Source organism: Schistocerca americana, chromosome X (genome assembly GCF_021461395.2).
Source record: "Schistocerca americana isolate TAMUIC-IGC-003095 chromosome X, iqSchAmer2.1, whole genome shotgun sequence".
Classification (NCBI taxonomy): domain Eukaryota; kingdom Metazoa; phylum Arthropoda; class Insecta; order Orthoptera; family Acrididae; genus Schistocerca; species Schistocerca americana.
In genome coordinates this window covers 335,664,308-335,676,670 of record NC_060130.1, presented here as the reverse complement: position 1 = coordinate 335,676,670, position 12,363 = coordinate 335,664,308, and positions in this window count along the sequence as shown.

Below are 12,363 nucleotides of genomic sequence, written 5' to 3'. Positions count from 1 at the left end.
TGTTATTGGCAAACCTCACAGTTTTTACTACTCTTCAAGACACTGTCCATTCCGTTCAACTGCTCTTCCAAGTCCTTTATTGCCTCTGGTGGAATGACAATGTTATTGGCAAACCTCACAGTTTTTACTACTCTCTGAACTTTAATTCCTACTCAAAATTTTTTTCTTTTTTCCTTTACTGTTTGCTCAATGTACAGACTGGATAACATCAGAGATAGGCTATAACCATCTTTCACTCCTTTCTCAATTACAGCTTTCCTTTCATGACTCTTGTCTCTGCTGTTTGGTTTCTGCACAAGTTGTAAATAGCCTTTTGCACCCTGATACATATGGAGTTTCAAAGAGAGTCTTCCAGTCAACACTGTCAAACACTTTATCTAAGCCTACAAATGCTATAAATATGGGTTTGCTTTCCCTTAATCTATATTCTAAGATAATTCGTAGGGACAGTATTCCCTCAGATTTTCCTACAATTCTGCAGAATTCAAATTGATCTCCCCACCAAGGTTGGCTTCTGCCAGTTTTTCCATTCTTCTGTAAAGAATTCACATTAGTATATTTATTTATTTATTTAATTACACATCAAGTTCCGAAGGACCAAATTGTGGAGCAAATCTCCAAGGTCATGGAATGTGTCAGTACATGAAATTACGGCATAAAAGTAATAACAGAAGGAAATAAATGTTTATGAACCTGAAAAAAGTCAGCCCTCAAGTTGAAGTAAACACAATCAACAATATAACAAGAATCAGCTTAATTTTTCAGGAAACTCCTCAACAGATTAGAAGGAGTGACCCACGAGGAAACAATGGATGCAGCAGTATACTGCACACCTTTCTGCACAAGAGTTAAGGAAATCCAATCCAAATGCAGGTTTGATTTCTGCCAAGTATTAACTGAGTGAAAGCTGCTTATTCTTGCGAATAAGCTAGTATTGTTAACAAGAAATGACAGTAAGGAGTGTGAGTGAGTGAGTGAATGAGTGTGTGTGTGTGTGTGTGTGTGTGTAAACAAAGATGATGTGACTTACCAAATGAAAGCACTGGCATGTTGACAATGTTGACAGACACACAAACACATACACAAAATTCATATATATATATATATATATATATATATATATATATATATATATATATATATATATATATATATATATATATATATATGATCTACCCATCTAATCTTCAGCCATATATAGGCCAATTTCAAAATACCCAGACTCGTGAACAGGGGTCGACAAGAGGTTTGTGAACTTACACCACTTATAGCCCGAACCATCCATTTCTGAGCCAAAAATATCTTTTTAGAATGGGAAGAGTTACCCCCAAAATATAAGATCGTATGACATAAGTGAATGAAAATAAGCAAATTAGACTAATTTTCATGTTGAACGATCACTCACTTCAGATACCATTCAAATAGTAAAAATGGCAGCATTAAATCTTTGAACAAGATCCTGATCATGAGCTTTTCATAACAGCTTACTATCTATCTGAACATCTAGAAATTTGAAATGTTCAGTTTCACTAATCATGTGTCCATTCTGTGAAATTAAAATGTCAGGTTTTGTTGAACTGTGTGTTAGAAACTGTAAAAACTGAGTCTTACTGTGACTTAACTTTAATTCATTTTCTACAACCCATGAACTTAGGTCATGAACTGCACTATTTGAAACTGAGGCAATGTTGCACACGACATCCTTCACTACCAAGCTAGTATCATCAGAAAACAGAAATATTTTGGAGTTACCCATAATACTAGAGGGCATATCATTTATGTAAATAAGGAACAGGTATGGCCCCAACACTGAGCCCTGGGACACCACCTACTTGACTGTACCCCACTCAGACCCCACATGACTGCCATTCTCAACATTGCGAATAATTACCTTTTGATGGCTGTTGCTAAAGTAAGTGGTGAACAAATTGTGAGCTACTCCCCGTATTGCGTAATGGTCCAACTTCTGGAGCAATATTTTGTGATCAACACAATCAAATGCCTTAGTTAACTCAAAAAATATGCCTAGCATTTGAAGCCTTTTGTTTAATCCATCCAGTACCTCTCAGAGAAAAGAGCATATAGCATTTTCATTTGTTACATGACTTCTAAAGCTGAAGTGTACATTTGAAAGCAAATCATGTGGTATAAAATGATCAATTATCCTTACATACACAGCCTTTTCAATAACTTTAGCAAACACTGATAGCATAGAAATAGGTCTAAAGTTATCTACATTATCCCTTTCTCCCTTTTTATAAAGTGGCTTTACTACTGAATACATTAATTGTTCAGGAAACTGACCATTTATAAAGGAAAAATTACAAATATGGCTAAATACAGGGCTAACATGTGCAGCACAGTACTTTAATATTCTACTAGACACTATCATAACCATGAGAGTCCTTAGTCTTCAGTGATTTAATTATTGACTCAATCTCCCTCTTGTCTGTATCACAGAGAAGAATTTCAGACATCAATTTCAGAAAGGCATTTGCCAAGAAAGTTATATGATTCCCTGTAGAAAATATATTTTAATTTAATTCACTAGCAATGCTCTGAAAATGATTGTTAAAAACTGTACATATATCTGACTTATCAGTAACAGAAATATTTTTATTGCGAACTGACTCTATATCATCGACCTTGTGCTGCTGACCAGACACTTCCTTTACAACTGACCATATGGTTTTAGTTTTATCCTGTGAATTAGCTATTCTATTTGCATACCACATACTCTTTGCCTTCCTAATAACATTTTTAAGCACCTTACAATACTGTTTGTGCTACTGTAGCTTGATTGTTAGTACGTCTAACATTTTGATATAATTCCCGCTTTGTTCTACATGATACCCTTATCACACTGGTAAGCCACTTGGGCTGCCTATTACTGCTAGTACTCCATTTAGAACATTTTAATGGAAAGTAACACTCAAAGAGCATGAGAAATGTGTTGAGGAAAGCATTATATTTATGATCTATGTTATCGGCACTATAAACATCCTCCCACTCTTGTTCCTTGACAAGGTTTAAAAAACTCTCTATTGATGGTGGATTAACTTTCCTATATAGTTTGTAATTAAATGTTACATTTGTGTGATTACTAAAGCCTTTTAGTGTTAAAATTTGTGCATCATGGTCTGAAAGGCCATTCACCCTTTTACTAACAGAATGCCCATCTAGTAATGAAGAATGAATAAAAATATTGTCTATGGCTATGCTACTGTTCCCCTGCACCATAGTTGGAAAACCACAGTCTGCATCAGATCATATGAATTTAGGAGATCTACTAACATCCTTTTTCTTGCACCATCATATACAAATTTATATTGAAGTCACCACATATAACTAATTTCTGGCACATCCTACAAAGTGAACCAAGAACCCACTCTAGCTTGAACAGAAATGCTCAAGTCAAAGTTAGGGACCTATAAACAACGATTACAAGTTTAGTTTCACTAAATTCAACTGCCCCTGCACAACATACAAATATCTGTTCAGTGCAGTGCCGTGATACGTCTATGGACTCAAATGGAATACTGTTTTTTATGTACACAGCCACTCCCTCACCCCTTAAGGAACTCCTTGAAAAACAGCCAGCTAATTTTTATCCTGGTGAAGAAGCCTCTGAATTGTGAAATTACTTAAGTGGTGCTCCGACATACCAATACTTTCAGAGTCAACATCTGTAAGCAGTTCATTAACTTTATCTCTAATACCTCTTACATTTTGATGAAATATGCCAATTTCTTCTTCACTTGGGAAAATTACATCCTCTGAAGGTGAGCCCTTAGTTAGAGGGACTTCCTGTAAGCAGGTATAGCTATCAGCTGACTTTAATCTATAAAAGGTGCAGCTCTAACACCAACTACTACAGGAATTTTTCCATGAGTGATCCCACCGCCACCACCCACTACACTTTCACCTTTAAGCTTTGCATGCCTCCCCTTCCCATACCTATTCAGATGCAGGCCATGCCCTGTGAAATCCGATCTGCCATTTGACCCAACTGGCACCACCGAGATGTGACCCATGCCCTCTGCCATCAGCACTTTCCCCAGCCCCATGTTAACACGCCTAACAGCAGCATTAAGATGAGGCCAATCCTGTTGCTGAAACAGTTGCACAAAATACACATTAGTGCCACCAATTTTAGTACCTATCTTTACCAGGTCACCACCTACATCATATTTCCCGTCCCTATCAAGACTGTTCCCTGCCTCACTGAATTTCACTACCTGATCCCCCATCATAAAATTCCTGCAAAACACCCCTATGCTGTCAGTCATTTGAACTAACCCTGCACTAGGCTTTACAATGCTGGTGACCTGGTACTCACTCCTTAACACTTCCTGCAACTGCTGGTCCACACAGCAGAACCATCTTCTTTCTGTTAGGCTTTGCAACTGACCTAGGCCTCCTGACTGCTGAAGATGGCTGCATGTTCTCTACGTCTACAGTTACAAGAGGCTCCTCTCCAATCAGCTCTGACAGTTGGTCAAATCTATTGCATATACGCAAAGGATAACTGTCTGAATATCTCCTGTTCCTAGCTGCCCTTCTTGCCAACAGTCAGTTTCCATTCCCCCTCACCCTTCACCCTTCACCCTTCTCAACTTATCTAGCTCCTCCTCTGTGCATTGTAACTGCACCTGAAGGGCACAGATCTTATGCTCCTGCTCCTCTATCAATTTATTTCTACTACAGGTTCTGCATTCCCAGGAGACAATCTCGCTAGAATGCCCACTGGCTTCCCCACTGCATTCCCCCCCAATGGAAATACTTTGAACAAATCCCACACCATAACCCACAACTCACAAACCTACGACAGAGTCCTCACTTCTCACTCATGGTAAAATTTTACAGTTACTGTAAGAAAACTGTATGTCTACATTACCAAAATTCAGTTACACCAGTAGAATTATTTATAGAACTAACAACAGTGGTCTCAAGATCCTCTGTCTACTAAGAAAGCAACTACTTTAATTAGTACTACTACACCACAGCTAATACCAATAACAACAAAACTATACAAAATTATTAGCTAAAACCAAAAATTCAAATGAAGTTAAAACACTGAATGAAAATTTGACTGAAATATTTCACTTGAAACAACAAGAAACGTCAGCTGAAAACTAAAGCACAAAATTTACTAAACTACTTCAATGCACAGAAAACTCTAACAAACACAGCGAGCGAACGTTCCAAAAGTTTATTAAACCAATATTTCACCACAAACAGCATGAAACACCACTGAAAACTATTAAATTTAATAGTTGCGACTATAATGTGTTATACTGATTGTTAGCTAATATTCACACCTGTCAGTAACTGCTTTCTTTTGGATTTGAATTATTACATTCTTATTGAACTCTGAGGGTATTTCATCTGTCTCACATATCTTGCACACCAGATGGAAGAGTTTTGTCATAGCTGGCTCACCCAGGGCTATTAATTGTTCTGACAGAATGTTGTTTACTCCCAAGAACTTGTTTCGACTTAAATCTTTCATTGCTCTGTCAAATTCTCCTTGCAGTATCATATCTCCCATCTCATCTTCTTCTATATCCTCTTCATTTTCCATAATATTAACTTCCAGTTCATCTCTCTTGTATAGACCCTCTATATACTCCTCCCACCTTTCAGCTTCCCCTTTTAGGACTGATTTTCGACCTGAGATCTTGATATTCACACAACTGCTTCTCTTTTCTCCAAATGCCTCTTTAACTTTCCTGTAGGCAGTATCTGTCTTTCTCCTACTCAGCTGCGACTGTCTGCACTTCTGCCATGTGTAAACTTACGGGTCACCAATGAAGATAAATTGTAGCTGATGGCTTTGTTGGTGTATCCAACTTTAACTTTGTGTGTGTTATTTCTTTCTTTGTGCCTATCATTTATCTTGAGATAGTCTCTGAAGTTCTACAAATCCATAAATATTTTTTTCTCATTTAGACCAAAGGGTACAACATAGGAAAGTCAGTGAACGTGCCAATAACAGCTTCTTTTCCAGCTCCTACTGGTTCTGAATCAGGAAAATGTTATATTAAAATACTAATTTTATCCTTCAACAAAATTATACAGCAAAATGGAAAGTATGAGGGTGAAAAATTAACTTAGGGCACACTGAGACACTGACTCAAATAAGTTTCACAACTTGTGTTTCACTTTACTCAATGTGTAACGTCTTCAAAAACATTATAGCAGCCTAATGATAATGTATTTTGCAACTTAAAACTACACAATATTTAGACTGAAGTACATAGATTCCCGGTATATTTTATTATTACCTAATTTAAATTAGTAGCCATGTATCATACGCAACAAATTACTTAACATTCCAAGGAAATGTTTATGTAACTTTATTCAAATAACTATATGCACTGATTGCCCAAGTCAGGCTACTATTTTCCAAATTACCTCCTATTCACATCACCAATGAAACAACACTGTAACACTACCACAAGGAGAGAAGATAGAAATATCTTTGTCTTTCAATCTAAAGAATTTGTCATAACAGAATCTTGGTAAAGTATACCGAACTGAAATGAAACCAAAATATTACGTTATTTTAAAGAAATAATATTTTACCAACTATCCACAAAGTTTCATATTTCTCATGCCTCTCCAATTAAACAATTTACAGTGATGAAAAAAAATCACAACACCAAAAAATAATTAATTTAGAGTAGTGAAATTTTAAGAATGCATTTGTCTAGATAACATATTTAAGTGATTAACATTGCAAGATCACAGGTTAATGTAAGGGAGAGATAAGCCATTGCAAATGTGAAACGCTAGTATGTAAATAAGCAGTGCAACTGCCATAATGTTGATATCATTGCTGAAAACATGCATGCATTGAGTAGTACAGATGCTGGATGTCAGTTTATGGCATGGAGTTCCAGGCCTGTTGCACTCAGACGGTCAATAAAGGGACAGTTTATACTGTTTGTGGATGAGGCAGGAGTTGCCATCCAATGACATCCCATATGCGCTTGATGGAAGACAGATCTGGTGATCAAGCAGGCCAGGACAACATGTCAAAACTCTGCAGACTGTGGTCAGCTACAACAGCAGTATGTGGGTAAGCGTTATCCTGTTAGAAACCACCACCTGGAATGCTGTTAATGAGTGACGGCACAACAGGTTGAATCACCAGGTTGAGGTACAAAATTGCAGTGAACATGGGACAACCATGAGAGTGCTCCTGCTGACATATGAAATTGCACCACAGACCATAATTCTAGGTGTTGGTCCAATGCATTTAGCATGCAGACAAGTTGGTTGCAGGCACTGAAATGGACTCCTTCAGATCAACACATGGACATAACTGGCACCAAGGCAGAATGATCTTTCATCAGAAAATACAACAGATCTCCACTCTGCCCTCCAAAGAGCTCTTGCTTGATACTACTGAAGTTGCATAAGGTGGTGGTTTGGGTTCAGTGGATTGTACACTACAGGGTATTTGGCTCAGTGCTTTCCTTAATGTAACCAATTTGTAACACTTCGTTGCGTCACTGTGGTGCCAACTTCTGCTCAGATTGGAGCTGCAGATGCAGAACGATGTACCAGAGCCACATAGGAAACATGATGGTCTTCCCTCTCAGTAGTACCATGTGGCAGTCTGCAGCCTGGGTTTCTTTTGACCATTCATATTCATGAGCACTGTTGCCAGTAATCATGTATAGAGGCTACATTCCTGCCAAGTCTTTCTGCAATATCACAGAAGGAACATCCACCTTCTCATAGCCCTATTATACTACCTCCTCCAAACTCAGTGGGGTGCTGATAATGGTGTCTCTGTTCCTTTAAATACAGTCTTGACTAACATCAACTCGTCATGTCCAAGCTCAAAGGTAACTAACACTCATACTGTTACAGTGTGTATTTAGAGCAAACTTGATCTGCATCCTCACAGTGGTGCTACTAGTGGCACTCCTATGCAATTGGTGCAAAATTTGACTATACATCATCTTACAGATGTAGTAACATGCCTACCAACTTTTATTTACCTCACACAACTCCTTCTTTGTGTTCTGATTTTTTTTGTCAGTGTATTTCATTCACAGTATCGTAATATTAAGCCAAGTTTAAGAATTGCTTATGGCTCAATACAAATCGTTTTTATCTCTTTAGAAGATTTTACAACAAAATCGATTTGTACAATAAATAAAGATTCCACATTTCGGAAGGATGCAATCTTTCTAAGAACAGATGTATGTTAACTAACTACCACTAAATGATCTTGATGAAACTTGGCAGGAATGCATTGGGTGCAGAGTAATTCAGTTGCCTTTTTGTGCCCAGTTTCACTTTTAATGAGTAAAACACACCCTGCAAGGTAATTTGGCATATTAGGTTTGGAGGTAATATCTTTGAAATGATGATATGTAAAAAAGGTTCTCATATCAAAGTCAATATGTAATTAACCTTCTTGGAAACTGTATAACTGAATTTTATAACATTCTAAATTTCTTCAAAATACCCCACCACCATTAATTTATTTTCAAAAATGGTAACTTTTGTTACAGTATAAACCAAAGAAGTTTTGAAGCTACATACATCTATGTGTAATAAAGCTGGTATCTGGCATACAATTTTTGGAAAGTGCTGTCACAGTATTTTCAGCATACCTAATTAAAACATGTAAACAATCATTATTAGTCTAGCTACTTATTTCACTCATATTTCTTTTATGCAGCACAACACATAATGTGTAACGATACCCAAAATATAGTGCAGTTACTAAAACTGAATTTCTTGGAATTCATATTCAAGAAAATCTTCACTGGAGCTGTCATAGTGCATCTCTAAATTCAAAACTAGCAAAAATTAGCAATGTAGTAAGATCATTTTGCAATAACACTAGTGTAGGAACAGTTTGGGTTGTATACCTTGCTCACGTGTATTCATCAGTGAAGTGCAGTTTCATTTTCTGGGGGAATGTGAACCAAAGCAAAACAGTTTTTAGGAATTAGGAATTATAAGAATAATTAAACAAGGAAGCAAGCAGCAGAAAAGCATGCAAAACTTTCTTTTAAGATCTAAAAATTTTACCCCTTCCCTGCATTTATATACTGCAAGTAGTTTTGCAAGACAAAAAAGTATAATAAGGAAAGAAAACACTTTTATGGAAAACAAAATTGACCGTTATTACAGTACCAGGTCACACAGCAATATACATGTTAGTCACTGCAACACCACTTTTTGCAAAAAAGGTGTATACCATGCAGGAAAAAAAACTATGCAACAAATTACCAAGACAAATAAAATTTCATCCGGAACTATAAAACTTTAAGTCTGTGATAGCTTACAGACCGTAAAACTGCTTTTATTCAATCTTGTGGTATCCTATGCATTAAAACATGTAGATCAGGCTTTTAATTGCAGGAATAAGTTGTAAATGTACAGTATATAGTCTAATTTGTTATTTCTCACTTAACAAAAATTTAAATAACATATGTTTAATATTCATAAAACAACAGCTACGAAAGTTATTTCTGTCAATTACCTTGTGTGTTATATATGTTCTGTGAAGGAGGTTTGGCTCAATGGCTCTGAGCACTATGGGACTCAACTGCTGAGGTCATTAGTCCCCTAGAACTTAGAACTAATTAAACCTAACTAACCTAAGGACATCACAAACATCCATGCCCGAGGCAGGATTCGAACCTGCGACCGTAGCGGTCTTGCGGTTCCAGGCTGCAGCGCCTTTAACCGCACGGCCACTTCGGCCGGCTGAAGGAGGTTTACACAAACAAATAAATAAATCTAATCGTACTGGGAAAGCTGTAAAACCTAAACTGCCTTCTTTTGATGCTGGAGATTTTAGAGCCTCTGCAAAAGCTTAGGCAAATAGTAATCTACTTTTTCATCTATAACTGAAGCTACCATACAAAATTATTTGGAATCATGTTCAAGCATTGTGGAAAATAATATGAATTGCACATGTTGAAATTTAGAAAAAAAAAAATGATGAACACTTGATATTAAATAGAATACATCTGTATTTTATAATAGTAAACAGTGATAAATCACTATCAGTTAACGTACCTCAGCTATCCTTCCTTCCTGTAGATAGATTAGGATGACAGAGTTTAAAAAGAGGATGACTATTAAACTGATAAACATTGCATGGGAAGTTAATAACTCTTCGATAATAATTCTATCAAGTTGTTATGTTCACAGAAACAGATTATAAAATAATAAAAGTAAAGGTAAAAGGGTGTGTCCATAGCTCTCTACTTTTTCGGAATCACATAGGCAGTTTAAAATGATTACAAGTCCTCTGTTTATTGCTTGCAGTTCTGAAAAAGAACTTACTGTTCTCCCATTTGTTTCTTGGTACGTTTAATCAATGGCGATTGAGATGTAGTCTCACAGGAAGTGGACTCAGCTGCTACAGGAGCTGCTTTTGCCACAGATGACATAATCCCTCCTGTTCCTCCATGTCCTGAATACCTATAAACACGAATTAGTCCAGGAAAACATGTCAATTTATGCTTTAGTAGGTAGTAATGGCACAGAACAAGTTAGGTCATCAAAAAATTATTGCGCTATGATATGGGATTGCAGATAACTAGCCAGACTTTCCCTGTCTTTTTTCCCCCTAGGACTGCAGTATCAGCAAATCTACATCTCCATCTACATCATATTCCTCAAAACACCAAAAGGCTTGTAGCGGAGGATACTTCTCATATCAATAACTGATCTCCACCATCCCTGTGCCACTCTTAATGGCGCATGGGAATAATGATTGCCGACAAGCCTCTGTATTACTGTAGTTCAAATTTCTCATCAGGGTCATTTCCTGAGAGGCATGTGGGAAGAAGTAATATGTTATCCAATTTTTCCCGGAAAGTATTATCTCAAAATTTCAAAAGTGACCTCTGTTGTAATGTTTGCCAATGGAGTTTGCTGAGAATCTCTATAATACTCTAGCACCAACTAAACGATCCCAGGTTAGGATCCCATAATGAATAATACTCAAGAATAGGTCGGACAAATGCCTTATGAGCCACTTACTTTGTGGATGAGTTACATTTACTTAAGATTCTTCCTACGAAATCAGTCCGGCATCTTTTTTTCCTACTACTTGTTTTATATTGTCATGCTAATGAAGGTCGCTTTGGATAGATGCTGTTTCACACAGTTTGTCATCAATAGTGTAGTGGTACAGTAGCGGATCCCTTTCATTATGTATATGCAATACACAGACTGAAAAGTTACAAAAGTCACACTAATATTCAAGAAAGGTAGCAGGAGTAATAAACTAAACTACAAGCACACATCTATTATGAATTAGGCCTACCTCGATGAGAACGGCCTATTGACACATAGTCAACAGGGATTTAAAAAAAAAAAATCGTTCTTGTGAAACAAAACTAGCTCTTTACACACACGAAGTGTTGGGTGTTATTGACTAGGAATTTCAAATTGATTGCATATTTCTAGACTTCCAGAAGGCTTTTGGCACTGTACCACGCAAGCGACTTGTAGTGAAATTGCGTGCTTACGGAATATTGTCTCAGTTATTTGACTGGATTTGTGATTTCCTGCCAGCGAGGTCAAAGTTCGTAGTAATTGACAGAAAGTCATTGAGTAAAACAGAGTTGATTTCTGGTGTTCCCCAAGGCAGTGTCACATGCCCCCAGCTGTTCCTTATCTATTTACATAATATAGGAGACAATCTGAGCATCCGTCTTAGGTTGTGTGCAGATTATGCTGTCGTTTATCGTCTAGTAAAGTCGCCATAAGTTAAAAACCAATTGCAAAACGATTTAGAAAAGGTACCTGTACGGTGTGAAATTTGCCAACTGACCATAAATTCTGAAAAGTATTAGGTCATCCACCATATGAGTGCTAAATGGATCACGTTAAACTTCGGTAACACAATATATCAGTGAAATCTAATGGCCGTAAATTCAACTAAACACTTAGGAATTAAAGTTACGAACAACTTGAACTGGGAAAAACACATAGAAGACGTTGTGGGGAAGGCAAACCAAAGACTGCATTTCATTGGCAGAACAATTCGCAAATGTAACAGATCAATTAAAGAGACTGCCTATATTACGCTTGTGCGGCATCTTTTGGGATAGGCTACAGCTGCGTGATCTGGGATCCTTACCAGAAAGGATTAACAGAATGAGCCCAGAGTCTACGATATATCCGAATCGGGGCAAAAACTTGATAGTGCCCTCCCATCTCCACCCTCTCGAGCGTTTGACATAGGAAGTCAAAAATTTTAAAAAATCGTTTTTTAACTATTGTGTTCGTTTTGTAGTGCACATCTTTCTGAAGAGTCTGATACATAAAACATATATGTTTGAGGAAATGTAAGACACGTTATTTGGTCTT